The 19,399-nt window shown below is 40.5% G+C and overlaps 1 protein-coding gene across 1 annotated transcript in view; it reads left to right on the top strand.

Moving 5' to 3' along the window:
• The window catches only part of KIF26B (kinesin family member 26B), a 278,295-nt gene that overhangs the window by 231,430 nt on the left and 27,466 nt on the right, over positions 1-19,399 (top strand). The gene's annotated exons all lie outside the window — the stretch shown is intronic.

The following is a 19,399-nucleotide window of genomic DNA, read 5'->3' as shown; positions in this document are numbered from 1 at the left end:
TTCCTGTGCTGGGTGATTTAATTCAGGTAACAAGTTTTTTTTTCTGTCATCATTTAGTTACACATTTTTTTAAGGTCCCTTTCTCTACACATTGCAAAATCAAGTTCTCCCACTAGTTGATCCAAAACTCTATGTAAATCAATGGAAATCTTTTTATTGGGATTTGGCTTAAACCCACAGATTAGAAAACATGCTTATATCTAATTAGATGAGATAATCCTCAAATCCTTGCTAAGGGATATTTCATGTTCTGTATTTGATGATTAACAGCTTATTTGTTGAAAGAGGCAGTATGTGGTTAAATGCAGCCTAATGTTGAGTTTGTTTGGAATTGAAAGGGACATAATTGTGATGGAATTGGTGAATGTGAAAACTGCAAAAGTACAATAATTGGTTGCAAATGGGTCTGTGACCACAAATTTGAAGCTCAAGAAGTTTATACAGAAACTTGCCACACAAATAGGGATTTGAGACTACTGAAGTGTCACAAGCAGGACTACTTTGTTTTCTGTGTATATAAATAGTATTTGTGACATTAATTTAAGAATAAACATAACCTTTGTTTACATTTTCTGGGCAAATAGTTGAACATTTTTTCAATCAACATTTTTTCAATCAACATTTCAGTTCAACATTTTTTCAAACTCCTCATTTTCTTGGACTTAATTTAGACATCACCCTCTCAATGGAGTGTCAGGCCCTAGAAGCTTTTAAGAGAATTGTGTGGTTGTAAGTGGAGGACACTTCAGCCAGTTTGCCTTACTGCTTCAGGAGTATTTGGATGGCATTACAACTGCAAGATGTTTTTTTTATTGAAGTTCGTATTGTCATAACACATTTGAGAGAAAGGCAATGGAGATAATCCTCTTGTGCTTTTCAGATACCAGATTCTGCTAAATGATCAAAGTTTTTGGCTGGTGGTTGCCTCCAGGTCTATACACAATGAACAGATGTGAAGTGGATTTTTTAAATATGCATTGACTTTTTGGATTTAAGCAGGATGGTTAGAATTATTTTCTGAAATATGAAAATTACCTCTCTCATGCCTCAGGATGAACTTGTTAGATTATTTTAGTTTTTAGAATATTTTTTTATAAGTGCCATCCAGGTGATATGCTTTCTAGCAATATCTGACAAGACCCAGTAAATTAATACCAGACAGCAGACTTAACTCTTTTAGCTGTATTATCTTTTAGCTTTGTTTTGCCTTATCATCCTATCAGAAAAAATGTCTCACCTGCTGTATTTAAAATTATTACAATTTATAATTGTTTTCCAATGGGTTGTTTTTGAGAGGTGGTGGAATTTACTGAATTGTTTTCTCCCTATTCCTTAGTTTATGCTCTTGGTCAGAAACAAAACCTCACTCTCTTTGAAAATCAATGACAAAATGTATGTCCACACTGTCAGAAATATCAGCCCTTGTGGCTGCCTTTGGTGCAGGTGGTTCCAGAGAGCAGTGGTGGCAGCTGTTCTGGGTGCTATTACAGACAAACATTGCTCAGCTCAGACAGCAGAGAACAAAGAAGGGGGGCCCTTAAAAGGTGAGCTGTTAAAAGCACCTCATCATCTCTGTGCAAGTGGGACCTGAATCTCCTTGGAGCAGTCTTTTAAAGACTGAACACAATTTTCATGTCTGCCTCCAGCGATAAATAGAGTAGCAGAATCTTTTGTGCTCCTAGACTGTGCTCCCTCTCTCTTGCAAACAACAGTTTTCACAGTCTCCGAGTGAAGCCTTTCTAAATTACATGCCTATGCAGGAGGAAAGGAATTAGATGCAGTATCCAGATCTGCTACCCAAGCTGGCATGTATACATAACAAATAAAAATGTTTTCAAAGGTACGGTGTTGAAGGAATAACTGTGCTTTTCTGAGAGGGAGGGAGTGTTCTGGGAGCTCTGTGTTCTCGGTCCTGTCATGCCAACAAGCACCTCTTGAATCCTGGACATCTCTCTTGCATGTGGATATTACTGGTGTGATGGAGAACAGTTGTTCTCATGTCACAGGAAACTGAGAGTAACTGCTGGAGTTGTAGTGGCTTACAGTGATGTATAAACTATGTGGGGAAGGAGGGCTGATGGAGGATCAAACCTGAGTAAGATTTGCCTCTGAAAACACATGTGAAAGAGAACTTGTTGGCACCCTACCACACACTGTGCTGCAGTGAGATTTGTGAAATACTCCTGTTTTTTTCAGCTAATGTTGAGGCTGCTTACTGTGGATTGGGTCTTACAGAAGAGGTGAGGGTGTGCTTTGGTAACTTTTAAAATCTTTGCATCATACAGAATACAAAATAAGAATGTTAAGCTGATAACAGATTTTCCTTTCTCTTGCTAGGTGACTGCTGCCATTTTGGATTGTTATGTGCTGTGCAGTGGGGTTATAATCAGTGTTTTTTATTGATTCTGTACTATTCATTATTGCAGTCTGTCAGGGCTGAAACCAGGACACAGTCCTTTGTGAGCTCCTTTGCCTGAAATCATTTATGTGTGTCAGATGTAAAAATCAAGTGTGTTACACAGGTGGTAAAGTCCTGTGTGTCCAGTTGCAGGTGCCATGTCCATTCTTACTCTCAATTCAATGCAGGGAGCCTCATGGCGATGAGGGTAGTGTTTGCAGGAGGTCTCTGGCTGCTGTGAATCTGAATGTTCATGCTCCCAGGAACTGTCACCTTCTTCCCATCAAGGTCAGGGATAGTCCAGGCAGGGACATAATGCTTCTGTGGCACTGCAGCAGAACGCACCTGGTCTCTGGTGGTATCACAACCACATGTGTTAGATGTACCTAGTTTTTCACATGTAGTTTTTCATCCTTGCAAGAAAATTCATAGTTCCTATGAAAATGCTATTATATCACACCCATGCAAAAGATAGTATAAATAATTTTTAAATTCCATTGGCCAGGTTCCATCCATCAACAGTACTTCCCTGTGGAGCAATACCTGATTCTTTTAAGGAATCTGAACATCACACTAATAGCTGTTCTGATATCTAATCATAGGGAAAACTGCTGTTCCTAAGCATTTTCCTCCCAGGAAGACCAGAGAAAAATAGGTAACTGAACAGAGTAACAAACAACTACCAGATCTTATCAACAGGCAACATTTAGCTGTGGGCTATGACTAAAGAATGTTGCAGGCTGTGTATGAAATTATAGTAAGCTAATATTCAACTCACAGAGTAATAGTGTGGGTATGAGAGAGTCATTTTGGCCAGCAATTACTCATCTATTTTATGCATTAAACAGCTATGTTATCTCTCTATTGGAACTAAACCTAAATTCAGAACAAAAATAACTGTCTTAATAATTTTGTGTTCATATTCATATGGATGTCTTACCAGTGTATTGTTTCATCTCTCAGAAATAAAAATACCAAATATTTCCTACTAATATCTAATCTGTAATCCATATTACCTAATGAATTCTGTAGACTTCTCTGTGTATTATCCATTAATTGTGCCACTAACTGAAGCTTCATATAAGCTCATTTTTAAGACTCTATAATTTGAAAGTACTTCTTCATTTTGCCAGAAGCCAACTAAAAAATGTTAACAATCTTATTGTCATGAAGAAAAAGAGACTTATCTAACAAAGAGTTAAGTATTCTATGATGACATTGTAAGGCATATGCTGCTCATATTGTCTTTCATTGCATTTTGCAATGCCTGAATGTGTGAGTAAATTCTCCTTGGTTAACCTCACAGTATGCAACAGGTCTATCTGTACAGTGCTTTTTTCCTTCTGGCTCCTTTATTATAGTGCAGGAACATCTCCCAACCCTGTGGTCTGATTATGCTCATATTGAAACTTTTCTGGCACTTAAATTTGAAAACCTTTGCATGTTTATGTACAGAGTAATCTTTTGGGAGATTTAAAAATTTGGGCAGAGTAGCAGATCTTCACTCCTCTTGCTGTGCAGGTTCCAAGAAGGGCAGTCATAAGGGATTCTTGCTCCTTCCTCAACAGGAAGAAAATATCTCTATTGCCATATTTAGGAAAAAAAGTCCAGTTTTTGGCATCTTAAAGGCTTATTGTCTTGAGTCAGGGCTAGATGAGTGTTGAGAACATACTCAGCATAATGTGCTCTGCCATTATCCAGATTTTGAATTGCACAAATACAGAGTTGCACTGGATGTTTTTGAGTGGTTGTTTTAGTGACATAATTCAGAGGTTTTTAGGCATTAATGTGTGATCATGTCTGTTTTGACTCACTCAGTGTTGGGACCAGTGAACACAGGAAAACATATTGGTATGGTTGGGTAAATATCACAGTCTTCAGAAAAGAAACTCCAGCCCAGTGAGACTGCAGGAGATAAGAGAGCCCCTAAATGTGATCATGTTCTGCTTTTCAAATACTTCTGTCATTGCTCTCAATTTTTTTATATTAGTTATTAAATATAGAGCTTTTATATCCCAAGAGGCCCTTAATTTACTCAAGTTTAACAGTATGGATCAGACACCTTTTTATACCTGATCCTACCTATGTCTCTCCATCTATAATGTTTTCTACTCAATAACAAGTGAGTTATTGAGTAACAAGTGAGTTATATTATATATATGAAACAGTGTTCTTTCCCTTCTGCATCTCCAATGTATGTCAGAAATAACTTTGATTTATCATAGAGTTCTGCCAAATAACATGAAGCAGTCATTGTCGCTGCTGCAGCATCTTTAGTTTCTCAAATACTTTCATAATCTCAGGCAGGTGAGGGGAGAAAGAGGAAGGCCTAATTGTACGCTGCATTTCTGATTCTGGGACATTCCAGGGTCCCAGCCCCCTATGTTACATCCTTTGGAGGCTTAACTGGCAGCAGACCAGCCTGACATCTCCACAAGATGCAGTGCACAATGCTGTGACCCCGTCTCTGACAGGTCTCCTCTCCTAGCAGCAGTCACATCCTTGGCAAGCCCCTGTTGCAGGAGACCCAGAGGAAATAGTGTCCTGACTGCTGTCTCAGTGACTGTGCTCCTAAACATTCTCTCATACTATATATGATGCTCTTTTATATTGTGAAGGAGGTCAAGATGTGTGGAGCTTTCACCCTTTCTTGTTTCCTTTCTATATATCTGCCAGGTCTGAAATGGAATGGTATGTTCTGCTGTCCTAATTGATTAAATGGCATCTATCATAACATAAAGAGATCAAACAGAATTAGTTTTTCTCCCATGTTACCATTTAGAGCTCTCAATTCTTAGCGGATCATTAGCATATAATTTTCAGATGAGCTGGCCAGTAGGTCCCTAAATAAAAATTAGTAGAAAAGATTAGCTGGGAAAGCTAGACTGGTAATGAGCTGTTGCACTATAGTAATGTGATAGGTTTATATTTCATATCTAGCCCTAATCAGTGCTAAGTGCAAGTTGTCAGCATTTGATAGCTAATTGGTATTTCTTGGAATTACAGTTCAACAAAATCACTGAAATGAAAATAAAGCTTTTCCTTATATATGACAAGTTAAGGTTTAATTATAAATGCTTGGGTCAAATGCACCTCTTAGCTACACTATATGCAAATCAGCTGTGCTAAGGGAAGGTTCATGGGTTGTCAAAACTTCTCTGGTCCCTTTTGGTAATTATTATTTTTTAAAAATTGGTACTGTAGTGGCTTTGAAAACAGAACAGGGCCTTTAGGCCCTTTGCTATGTATTTAATATGTCATACAACACACAGAAAACCCCTTAAACCTGAACTACTGAAGAATATTAACAATGCAATGCCTACTTGAACTCTCGTAGCAGTCCTTTTCTTAATGCTTTTGTTTACTCTGTGTTCATTTTAGAACTGCTACCCTCCCACAGAATTAATTGGATTTAAAGTCATAACATGGATCTGAAAAATTATAAGGCAGGAATAATCTAAGCCCCTGGATAGGAAAGATTTAAAAGCCTGGCTAACTTCACATCTGTGAGCTGAGATTTTTTCATTGCACAGCTATAAATAGGTGGCTCTAATCACTGTCATAGTGATAATACGGGAAATGTCCTGTCTGTCCTCAGTAACTGGCGGTGGGAATGACTGCTATGTACAATGTTCTGCTTCCAAACTATGAACCCTGACAAACTCTGTGAGCAGAACTTTCTCTGAGAAAGTGTGCTCTGTGTGCTCTGAGAGAATTTTGGTTATCTCTTGAGAGGCTAAAGCGTACATGGTCACACGATCTCATTGCTAGTCATCCAAATACATTTTTTACCTGGCTGTTAAATTGATAGTTTCCAATTAGATTTAATGCAGGCACAGGTCTTTAGATGTGAGGTCTGTGCAAGACTCTTGAGACTGAGAGAGGGGTGGGGCAGAAGCAGGCTGGTCCTTGAAGGTGTGATGACCCTGCTCCACTGCATGCTGGCTTGCCAGCCAGCTGAGCCACACGCCAGCCAGCATCCATGAACCAACAAGGAGAGAAGACAGAACAGCAGCTAAAGGAGGTGAGTTAGATGGGATGTGGCAAGGTGGGGTTGGGGGAACAGCCAAAGTATGAAAAACGTAACACAGGACACAAACTGAGGGAAGCTAGCCTTCATTAGTTCCTCTGTTCATAGAACAACTTGTTCATTTACCCAGATCCTCACCATTTGAAACGCAATTACAGGGATGTATTTTCCTACTGAATAAAATTTATACAGTCAGCAGACAAACTTCTCTCTAAGTGATTTGCTCATCAGTGTGTGGAGGAGGAGGGGGAAGAGTAGAGAAAAGAGGATTTCAAATGAGTTCACTGCTAAATCATCTGAATTAAATGATCAATTTTTGTTAGTGAAATAGCTGCAAAAGTTAATTCTGAGATGTTAAGAAAGTCTTGCTGCAACAATAATTTGGTATTATCCCTCAGATGTGAGAGGAACAAATCCTGAAACCTTGAGTTGAAACTTGCTTTAAAGTAAATCCAGACAACAAATGCTGCCTTCTCAGACGGTGAACCTTGAAATATCTTGACCTGGTCCCAAGACCAGGAAATCTGGACCAGATGCCTGTGCATTTAAATTCAGCCCTCCTTTCAAGATGGGGATACATTTGGATACAACCTTCTGCATACAGCCCTCCTCCTCTGTTCTATGCAGATGTGGTACCTAATGTCTCAGTGAAAGAAATTTAACATGTCTAGATCTGAGTAAATACCTGAATTGGTGTCCCCTGAGAATTTACTAGTTCAGCTGAAGAAGACAAGGAGCAGTAAGATGCATTAAGTAGTGAAGACTGCAGAGACAACAGTAGCTAACATCGAAGTGTGAGCTGTCAAACTAGAGGGAAGGCTACTCAGGAAGTTCTTCAAGGACAGGTTTTAGGAGAGGTTTTATTTGGTGTTAATATCAGCAGCCTTGGCGCACAAAGCGGGAGCATGCTAATCATAGTGACTGCTTACACAAAGCTGAGAGCCATCATCTGTACAAAGGCAGATCAGAACCCAGATGGGAGCAGCTGTGGGACCTCGAGGGCTACAGAAATACAAAGGGCACTGATGCAAGGGCTTGCCCTGATGGACTGCTAATAATTTCTGATGTATTCTGGGAGCTCATCAGCTAGAAAGGGTATGGGGGTGTGTGGTGATTTAGGCATGTTGGCTGATCACAGGTGTCCACAGCTAAATTAACAGTGACAAGGTAATGAAATCTGAGGAGATATTAGGAATGACAGCAGAAAAATAGTAATAGTTATGCAAGGGGCCAGCAATTCCTCTCCTGGGTGCAGTGCTGGTCTCCCATATAGATGAAGATTGAATTGAGATTGAAGAAAGTACAAGAAAGTCTGGCAAGGGGAGTTTTTCACATGAGAGAAAATGAAATTAATTTGGCTTGCATACCCAAATAGAGTTAAGGGATAGAGAGCAAGTGTCTGTACATGTGGCCAGGAGCATTCCCATTCCTGGGGAGGGAGAGCAATGGAAACCAAAGTGCATGAGCAAATAGAAAAGTAGTTGGCATGCCACTACTAAATGGAAATGTGTGGGGGCAGTGTAATGTTTTTAAGAATGGATTTTCTAAATGCTAAGTAGTGCTAAATGCTTACTGTTCCCTGTACTGGGTAGCTAATAATTCAGTTTCTTCTCACCCCATGCATCACCTGTGCTTTGATGCTGTCCCATGGCGCTCGCAGGACCAAGCAACGTATTTCTTTCCCTCTCCCTCTGTGCTGGTTGTGTTCTGTCTTTACTCTTGACCTCTCTATGTCTCCAGGCATATTGACTGAATGCTGAGGAGCTCTTTGCTGTGTCCTTAGGAGATCACAGCAGGCATGCAAAGGGGATGCAGGAAGGAGGCTGCAGAGCTGGGCTACGAACCTTTAAGAATGTGAGAATAGTTGTACTGATTCAGGCCAAATGTCCTTGTAGCATCCTGTCTGGCTAAATTCAACAGCAGATGCCAAGGATAGAGTGTAAGGCTAAAAGAAGTACTTTGCCAAAAAGTACTCAAGCCTCAACTATTTTCAGCTGTGGGAATTCCTGAGTATCAGCAGCGGCTTTGTAAACAGAAGTAGGACCTTCCAGGCACATTGTAAATTATTCCAGTCTGAGGTCTTTTAAAGACAGTTAAAGTTTGAAAGGATCTTTTTATGAACGACTGGTTCAGCTTACCTTTGAAATTTTGTTTTAGTGCTTCTTAGATTTTGAACAGCTAATTTTAAGAGAGATCTTTTTGTGAGTGAAAACTAAATACACACAAACTTTAGTATCATCTATTGCTTTCTGCCACTCAAAACTCAGTTCTGACTATCAGCCTTGTGGAGAGGCAGCTGGTAACATGGAAATACTCAAATTTACAATTGTTTTTCTGAGCAGAATAGATACAATATTGGGCTCTAAAGCATGTTCTAGTCACCTCAGGTAAAACTGCTTGCAATTGTAGTAACATTTGTTACTACAAATGTAACAATTGCTAACCAGCAAGTTTAAAACAGTTCCTTTCCTTTGCTGTGGCAGGCTATGAGAAGATCCCTGAAGTGTCAGATGTAGAAGAGCCTATTGAGACTCTTGTCTAATCAGTGTTACCATAGTGGGTAAAATAAATAGAATAATCCATTCAATGGGGGTGTGAAACTTCAGATAACATGAAAAATGAATGTGCAACATTTTAAATTTTAAATTGCTGCATGGATGAAGATAAATGTATTGATAAAGCCTACCTCCAGTTGATTTAAATAGAAAATATCTACATTAAAAATACTTATATACCAATTTTGCTACTTTTACTTACAGCACATAGCACTTGCATAGCCTGGAGTCCCTCAGGTTTTATTTGGGCTCCTCTGTGTATGAAGTATGATGGAGTGTGAGAGATATAAAAGAATCAAACATTTAGTTTCCTTATGCCTGTGTTTATAAATGACAGAATTCCCACTTCCCTGCACCAGCTGCTAGATTTGGTCCTGTGCTGCCAAAACTGTCATCATAAACCTGCCTGTGGTTCCACAGTTTAATTTCAATGCCATGTATTTGACGTCAGAAGGGACTGGTTTAGTCTTTGTCTCATGTATCCTGTCACTAAATCTGTAAAAACCCAGTTCAGATGTGGATGAAGCTTATGGGAGCTTTTCTGGAGATTTCAGTGACAGCTGGGTTTGGACCACAGTGCCAGTGGATTTCAGTTAATAAAATCCCAGTTTTTGGGGCTGGTCTGTGGTCTTAACCAAAACACAGTCACAGGCAGGAAATTTTCATCTATGATCTTTATTTGCTATGCAAGTCATCACCATCACTGCTATTGCTCAGCTTGTCTCATCACATCTCTGAATCAGCCAGTTGTGTGAGTAGCTCAGCCCATCTGTGGATGAAAGTTTTGGCTGTCCGTTAGCCATTCATTTTTATGTGAAAGGAGTTCTTGGTGTCTCTCCATTTCCTAACAAGGTCACCCCACCCGTATTGACTGTTGGCAGAACAAATGTAGAGGCCAAGGATTTGCAGGCCAGAGAGTGCTCTGTTCATTAGATTCTGCAAGCATCATTGCAGGTGTCTAAGAAACTTATTTGGACCCCTTGAATAATAAAGTAAATTGAATTCTTGAAGTGCAATTGGCTACTAGTCCTAGGTTTTTAAAGAACTAGGTGTAATGGAGAAAGTCAGCTTTCCTACTCTTCCCTAAAGAACATGTAAAGTTAGATAGCTAAGTCCATACTTACCCCTATTACTTCTCATGATTTTTAGAAAGAGAGTTATGCATGCTGTCTAGGATCTTTACATATTCCCTGTACGTGCCAATGCATTATTCCTAAATGAAAGTCCTGGGTTTTTAATTTGTAAATGGTTTGGAGCTGAGCAACTGAGGCCACTGTGTGTCTGCTGGAAATGGGAGATGACATAAAAAATTCCTCCTTTTTGGAAGTTGCTTCACCTGCTTGATTTCTATCCTAGTTAGCAGATAGCTTGGCTGCTGCAAAGTTCATCTTCCTTGACAATGGACAGGGATTGCTTCTTTTATCAGGTTTTAGCAGTTTCATGCATCTCCATGAAGCAATTTGAAACTGTATGTGAAAAGGAAATTTAAAAGGTATTACCAGAAAAGGAAGCATTACTTGGGGCTTCTGACTTTATATTTTGCTTTAATGCTGATGGTTTCATATTTTCACTGCTTTGCTTTGAGTTTTGGCAGTTTTTAGTGAGGACCCAGTATTGTGCAAATTCTTTTTTTTTTTTTTTTTTTTTTGCTGTTGATCTAAAGAAACAGTTTTGTGAGCACCAGCATCAAGAACATAATGTTCATAATGTTTCCAACAACTTCTTTCTCAGTCTGGCATCCAAAGGGGTGTAACTACAGGCCAAAAATATTCCTGTGTTTGGGAATTTCTCTCATCTATGTGCTTTCTCTGGTGCGTTCAAGAATGGAACTGAAGGCATTTGTCTCATTTCTGTGGGAGCACAAATAAGATTTCTCTCCATCCACCCAGCTGCTAATCCTTCCAGCATTTACAGAGACTTGCCATCTTCAAACTTTACATATTATTTTCTCAGACTTTCTCTGAATTTGCCAAAAGCCTGGAAGTTTATTTCTGAAGGTGATAAGGCAACCTTGTGTGCAGGTGCAGAGGCAGTATGAACTCTTGAGCCTAACTTTCTTTGGGGAATATATCTAATGAGTGGCATAGAGGAATTGTATAATTTCCATATCTTTAATGACAACCAAAGTCTGCCTTCTTTTTTTCTTTTTTTTCCCTTTCCACATGGGACTATGTGCACTTTCACTGCCCTCTGTTATCTATTTACACAAGGAGCAGTGCCAAGTGGAGTGGTTTCTAAAACTGAACAGCAGTCAATTTATTTCCAGGTACTACTCCATTTGGGATTGCAATTAGAATAACTAGAGGCACTCTCCAGCGCAGGAAACTGGGAAGGTCACGCTGCCAAATTGTTGGCGTCTTGATGAAGGAGTGTAAACTACTGCTGTCGCTACTGCAGATCAAATGAGCCTAAGCAGAATGAAGTAATTACGAAATCCTCCCAAAAGATCATGAATATTCATGTATTAATTATAAACATTTGAAGTTAATTTTCGTTTGAGGAAATAACCCTGGTATTCCACCCCTGGGTACATCTGAATCCCGACGCTCCTTGCAGCGAGGGGCAGGGCGCTGATTCTCGCTGCCGCGGCTCCCGGGTGCCGCAGGGTGCGGCCGTGGGCATCTCCTCCCGGGCCGTGCTCCTTGGGCAGCCAGCTGTCCCCTTCTGTCCCCGTTCCAAATTGCCACGGGCTGCTCACCGGGCGGCAGCCGAAATGGTCCCCGAGCTGCCCGGCGTGAGGGTAACGCAGGAGTCGGGCCATTGTGTCAGGCAGGTGCTTGTTGGCTCCGAGAGAGGGCTGAGGATGCTGCTGCCCTTCCCTCTCTGCAGCGGCTGCCCCCTGGCAGCCTGTGTGACCCAGCGATGAGACTGGCAGCAGCTCAGCTGAAGGGAGCTGAGGCCTCCTGACAAACAGGCCCTTTGCTTGGCCCCTAGAATTCAGAGTGGAGAGCCTTGCTTTAGTCTGGCCACTGCCTGGCCCTCGGAAGGCAGCGGGAGCTGGGGGCAGCAGCGCTGGAAGGAATGTTGAACCGAGGAGAGGAGTGTGCCCTCTCTTCATGCTGATGCAGCAGTGGTGGAAATGCCTTCACCGGGTGTCTGCTCTGCTTCTGCTCACATTAGCCACCCAGAGGCTAGTGTGAAGGTGCTTTCCAGAATGTGTCCTCAGCAGATTGTCAGGGAATGTTTCTGCACGCTTTTTCTTGCTATGTGTTTTCCCTATGACTGCCCTAGAGGCACAGGTGCTGTTCAGCTGCATTCCAACCCTTCCCTTCCCTTCCCAGCGTTCCTGCTGCACTGTCAGGGCACAGGCAGTCTGGAGGAGAGGCAGGCAGGATCCTAACTGCTTCAGTTGCAATTCCATAGCAGCTATGCTGTCTTCTCATATAAAGCAACTAAACCATACAGATAAGCTGAGCCAAACTTGTGGTTGTCATAATACTTCCAAGTAAGGGAGCCAAGGAAGGAAGGACATGGGGAGAGAGAAGACATTTTCCTTCCCTTTATTATTGTATCTTGGTAGAAGTTAGCCTAGCCAAGTGCAGAGTTCCTAAATTATTTAAAATCTGGATCATTATTGGTTTTAATGGCAGGATTTTTTTATTTATTTTCTTTTCTCATGTAAATCACAGTCTACTTATTAAGCATGATTCCTTTACATTGCTGATTTTGGGGAATCTGGCTTTAACAAAGAGTTTCTGAGCCTAATTAGCTCCCTGGATTAATTGAGTTTCTGTTTTTCAGCTAGAATTTATTAGGAGCTGGCACTGTAATGAGACAGACCACTAGGATTCTTTTTTGTTTTTTGCTTATCTTTGAGATTTGTTTGGATGTTTTTAATGGCTGCTTGGGAATGGTGTTTGGTTCTGTGCTGAGATTTGAAATACAGAGGGGAGAGGGATCACTTTCTCCATTTTCAGTGTAGTCTTCTCTCTAAGATAATCACTGACCCTCAGTAGTGCTGTACTCCTAACCACCTCCTCTCTCCCACCCCAAAACTTGCACTTGCTATGGCTTTAAGCTACGTCTGGATCTCTGAGCTCTCATTAGAGATACTACTCTCTAAACATTAGAGTAACACACTGAGCTGCAAGTAAAGGTATGTCTTCAGTTTGATGTTGCCAAAGTGCAAAGTACACCTGAACCAAAATACATAAAATTCACAGAGCTGGGGCAAAGACTGAGAGGAACTTCTTTCTCTTGTTGGTTGCATTATTTGAGTGAAGCTTGTGTGACTCCTGCTCCACTGCTGGCACAAGGCAGAAATGAGAAGATGTAGGAGACATCTTTCTCTGTGTGTCTTCAGGGTTAGTGTGATGGTGCCCAGCCTGCAGCTGAGCTGGCACTGTCAGAAACCGTGCACTTTTTAATATGTGAAGGTAAAAGTGGAGTTGTGTGATAGCAACGGCTTTATTGGGAAAGAGTTCTACTGTGACATCAGTCAGTGAGACCTTAAAAAAGTGGGGAACTTTAATATCATTTATGAATAACAGGGTACTCCTTGTCAGTTTTGAAGACTGTTTAAGCTTCATCAGCTTTGGAGCAACTTTTATACAAAAGTCACAGCTCTTGAATGAGCCCCTTTTATGGTGAGAGGGGTAGTTCCCTGACTCTTGGGAGAAGATGCCAACCCATATCTTGCTACAGTCTCCTTTCAGGTAGTTGTAGAAAACAGTGAGATCTCCCCTCAGCCTTCTTTTCTCCAGACTAAACAGCCCCAGCTGCCTCAGCCACTCCTCATGAGATTTGTGCTCCAGACCTTTCCCCAGCTCTGTTGCCCTTCTCTGGACACTCTCCAGCACCTCAATGTCTTTCTTGCAGTGAGGGGCCCAAAACTGAACTCATTTCAGGTGCACCCTCACCAATGGGTTTCTGTCTTTCTCTTATTGATTTACTTTTCTGTCTTTAGTAAAAAGAAACAAAAGATGCACTTTTGTGCATCTGCCACATGCTCAAGGGTTATCTCAAGCACAAGGATTGTTCAGCAATATGAAATTTCCTCTTAAAAGACAACAATTGTGTGGGAATCCCCCTACATTTTTTATGCATTTTGTAGTAGTACAATTTAAGATAAATCCCATACTTGGATGCAGCAAACACCTTTTTCCTGCTGTTGACCTCTTGACTGCTGTAGTGTCAGATCCCTTCCAGATGTGGAAATTTCCTGGTACTGAACCTAAGCACAGTGTCCCCTCAGCATAGTCCTTTCAGCTGGCTCCCCTTTCCCCTCTGCCGTGAGTTCTGGGTTGTGCTAGTGCAACTCATACAGGATTACTAACTGCAGTGGCAGTGGAAATTTCCACTATGCTTCATTTTCCCTTTAAGACTAGTCAGTTTCCACCTGGAACAAGTCCATTGTCTCCCCAATGCCTCATTTCACCAGGTGAAGAATTCCCCAGGTTAAAGGTCCAACACGTTACCCATCTTTCTTCAACTGCCTCATTTTGTTCTGCTAACAAAGCCAGGCTTACATGGCTGAACCACCGAGGGCTTTATATCTCCACCTGGACTCATTTTGCCTGTGCCTACACACATTGCTCTCATTTCCTCTCTCTCTATCAAAATTATTAACAGAAAGGAAAGACATAACAAAGCAAACTATACTGGTTCATAGTGAACTCAGCTGTTACACACCTGTAACATCCACTGTTGGGCTTGTGCTTTATGAGCTATAAACTGTCCTTTGTAGAGATTATTCCCATGCAGTAAGAGCCAAAACCAAATATAGTCTTTATGTGGTTCCTTTGTTATGTAAACATTTATTACTGTGCATAAAGCACTGCATCAGCTCTAAGGAGCAGAGTTAAGACCACATGATCAAAAATGACTGTCATAGTTACTGAGATTTTTTCCTTTGACATACCTCTACAAATAATTAGATTACAAGGCACCTGAGGGCATACATCATCTGATGCTGTAACAATAATACCTGGAGGGACTTGACAACTTTCTCCTTTTGGCCAAGTGCCTAGGAAGACACTAAGGTATATGATTAATAGAGAGCACAAACACGCTGTCTTGCACTTCCTAAAGCTTAGCTGTACTATTGTATTGTCTCCCTTGTGGAATGTTATTATTTCTGTTTCTGATGGTGCTGCTGTTGTCATTGAATAGCCAAAATCTGCATAGTAGTGGGGTGAGAGGAAAGGGAAAACAAAGAAAATATTTTTTATTAAGGTGGGGGTTGAGGAGGGGGGGATACAGGAAGCAAAACAAAGTATATAATACAATTGGGTAAATAATTCCACAGAAAAATCATTATTCCAACACTTCAGCTGGATCTTCCTCCCTATTGCCTCCTTTTTGTGAAACAATTTTGTGTTTGTGTCTCCCATACACAGAATGAAATGCTGGGCAACAAAAATTCCTGCAAATTTCCTGAGCACAATATTTATTCTTACTGCTTCATTTTCTATTCATGAATTCTATTTTGCAGCCCTAAACAAAAGCAATTACCATTTGCTTCTTTTCTATGTAGCTCAATTTGAACACACAGATTTTCTTAAAGCTGGAGAACCTGGCAGAGGAAGATCCAGGAAGGCACTGACCATTCTCTGCCCCCTCACCTGGCAGCATGATACAGCAGCCATGCCAAATTACAGTCACTTTTAGGGTTCCTCTGTTGGGTGTCAGTGAACAACTGCAGGGGGAAACTTGAGTGGGGAGAGAGGCCTTGGAGGTCAGACAGTGAGAGTGGAGGACATTAATGGGAGGAAGAGGGGGACAAAGGAGGAGTTTAACACTGGAGGAGTGTCTAGCAGTGATGCTGGCGAATGGCAAAGTCTAGTGTAGCTGCTTAGACCACTGCAATATGAGTTCTGCCAGCTGTTTCAGGGAGGAACTGGGGATGAGTTTCACAGTATGGGAATAAGAACAAGCAAAAAGGTTAGATGAGGAAAGCCCAAGACAGACACTGACAGAGGAGTGTAGGTTTTTCTGATCAGAGAAGAGCATGTCATAAAGGACATGGACACATGAGAGCACAGCTTTCCTACAGTACAGGAAAGGAGTGTGTTACTCCCAAGTCTTAGTGTTTTTCTACAGGTAGGAAAACCCCCTGGTAAATTTTAAGTCATGTTCTCCTTTTCTACTTGTCCAAACAAAAGGTGGCAGCCAGCTGCTGTTGCCAGCTAGTTTAGCAGCTGAGACTATTTGATACAATGGAATCTTCCAGGCTTGCTGATATCTCGTTGAAGTGTAACCACAATCCACATGAAATTACATAAAATACATGCAATAAGAGCATTTGGATCATGAAACCAATTGCTATAGGGTCAGGAAATGTCAGAATTAATGGGCTATCTATTGTATTTTCCTTTTAGGGTTCTCCTTCCATCCCCAAATATCATCTCTTTTCAAGGCAGATAAAGGACCTGCTTTAGACATGAATCAGGACTGTATATTGCTGTCATTGTCAATAAACATATGGAGGATGGGATAGAGTACTGTGGAAGAGAAAGGAGTTATTCTGAAAGTTATTCAGACTAGTTCTGACAATGTATTCCTAAAATTTTTAGATGGACTACTAATTGTATGTTCCTGGTTTTTTGGGTATCTTGATTTGAGAACCAGCTGCCTCATTTGCTGTTCAAGATAAGTCAAAGTTAGCTGTACTTTGAATATGAAGACTGTGTAATGATCAATACTCTGAAAGATCTGTGCTTCACACCAAACACCTATACTTAATGAAGTCTTCAGTGTTTCAGGTATTATCAAAGGATTATGTGCCTCACCTCAGAGGCATTCATCAGATACTGCATTGATGAGGTCCACAGGGAAAAGAAAAAGTTATAAAGAACCTTAGAAAAAATCAGTTATTCAGGATTTCAGAACAGAGTTTATATAGTCCTAACAGTAAATAAGGCATAAATCCATACATTGCAAGGCAAGGATTAAATTAAAGATTAAATAACTTATGGTTCAGTGAGTACTGTTTATTCTGTGCAGGGTTTGAGGCAGGGCTCTAGTGGAAAAATAGCTTCCAGTCACAAAATTAAAGACTTTGATGAAATGTACACAGGCGACTGGGATTTATGCAGTGTCCAAGAACATGTATCATGATATTACGTGCTTCATTCTTCAGTATAAGATTCTGTGTTGTTTGAAGCTGAGTATAACTGATCATTCATAAGGAAGGGAAATACAGATGTGTATAAGAGGAGCATGAAGAGGTACATGATTCCTTCATACTGAAAGGAAGATGTACATCTTCCTCCTTAGTGAAAGGACTAATTTACACTGATCCCAGTTTGGATGGTGGTCTCCAAAGAGAAGTAGAGAACACTGCTCATTGCAGCACTGCCATATCTCTCTTTTGGGGAGGTTCAATACCTGCTAGGGTTCCTATTGAAAGATTCAGAAAAACAGCAGGAAAACAGGTAAGTCCTTCAGCAGGTAATGTAATGCGAAAGGGTGGAAGCAGCAAAGGAGGAGAGGGAGCACAGTGAAGAAGAGAGAGGTCCTCTCCATATGGAGGGCTGCTACTCTGGAATGAACTAAGTTTTCTGCCTGGCAGTCTGCACCTCTGTACCGTACCTGCTGACATACATCGTAGAGATACCTGAGTTTAGTCTCCTGCACACAGGGCTCTTGCCTCTGGACTTTCCCAGAGGTACAGCTTTGCATACTTCATTTTTAGTTTTTACCTGTGTGGGATATATATATGTATGAATAATATTTAATAGCTTTTTTTCTGTAGCCATGATTGTCTAAGAAGCTAGTCAAGAAAAGGTAAAGGTAATGTATTTTGTTAGACCAAGTGATGCAGTTAGAAAAAAATTAGATGACTTTTAAGTACTGAAAAGACTGCAAAATTGACTTACTGATATACAGGCTTTGTAGTCTGAAGTGTGGTATCCTGACCCCACCTTAAATTTCTTGTGTGTTTTATATCCCCATAATCATGATGGTTTAGGGTAAATTTTCTAAACTATAAAAGCATTAGTGGATGGGATAGAAATAAATTTAAAATAAAGACAGGTACATAAAATGGAGTCATTGTGCTGCTCTGACCTATAACTTTTATTACTTTTGGAGCAGTATAGAAATAGACCATTAGCATTCCTGAAGTTCTCTTATGAAGACATGAAGACACTGATGTATTTCACTCTGCTGCTATGAGAAATCTGGGACCTCCTGCTAGCCAGCTTCTTCTTAACACAGTGAGCAACATACACCTAGGAGCAGCAGACTCTGACTTTTGTCAAAATTTCCTATGTCTTAGTTTAGTTTGCAGATTCAGAGGATCAACAAAGGTCTTGCTTCTCAAAGCCTTTCCAGTATAGAAGTATAGACCTCCTCTTTGTAAAACTTCTGCCTTCACAAGAAATTTTGCATTTTCAAATAACAGCTCATGAATGAGCTAATGAAATAATTCATAGCCCTTTTTTTTCAGGCAAAAATACCATGCCAGCACCCAGAAGAACAAAGCCTCTACTTTGTGTCTCACAATGACTGCCAAGCATATTTCAGTGAGACATCCAGAATGTTTTACTAATATTTTAATTGAAGAGGATAGAGTGAGTTAAAAATTAGGCCACACATTTTTGTGTCTTATATTCTTTTATATTCTTTCTTTCTTTCCTTCAGAACTTAGTAGGTGAGAGTTATTGTGAGAGATTAGTGAACCCTGAACAGATGAACTTGTCTTATGACGATGTCCAGATTTGTCAAAAAATCTGTGTTTAGTAACTTCCTCTTTGTGTTTTTTTTCAGTGTATAGTAGTGACATGAGGCTAGTTATTTTTCTCTGGGTACAAAGTGAAGCTGAGGTTCAAGATGTAGCCTGTGCTGAATGAACAAACTTTGAAATTAGATATCAGTGCTAGCTGGGGTTTTTACTGCTAGGTTCATGCTTTATTCCTTAACAAATCTGCCCTTTAGTTCTCATCTATATCAGAGGATAAAGTATAAATAGGTATTTCTTCAGTATTGTTATTCTTCTTGCAAGTGGGTATTTCAGTACAAGGCAGATGGCACAGATTATTTTGCATTCCTGATGCGTATATGTCTAGGAGAGCCACACCTCAGTGCTGATTCTGGCTGCATAGATTATGCATTCTAAGGGGACCAACATGTTTAGAATGTATTCTTCTGCACTTTCCCCTGTTGTCTCATGTTTTTCTATGATAGAAGTACTGGCAAATTAAAGGCTTGTTATTGATTTTTGTGAGATGTTAATAATTTCCATGTTACTCTGCACTGGAGTGGCAGTAACTCATGTACAAAATTTGACATCCTAATTATTCCATGATGGAATGGAGGGACATTAACCTGAGACACAGCAGCCTAGTAACTCTGGATCTGTGGATTCAAAGCAGTCTTAGGTCACAAGTGAAATGAGTGAGGCTTAGTACAGTCTTTATGGAGGTTTGTTTGCTTCTCAGAGAAACTAGACTGTCTTCAATGTGTCTGGAGTAG

Source organism: Parus major, chromosome 3, assembly GCF_001522545.3.
Source record: "Parus major isolate Abel chromosome 3, Parus_major1.1, whole genome shotgun sequence".
NCBI classification, from domain to species: Eukaryota; Metazoa; Chordata; class Aves; order Passeriformes; family Paridae; genus Parus; species Parus major.
Note: the sequence above shows the minus strand (reverse complement) of the source record. Positions and strands in the feature narration are given on the sequence as shown.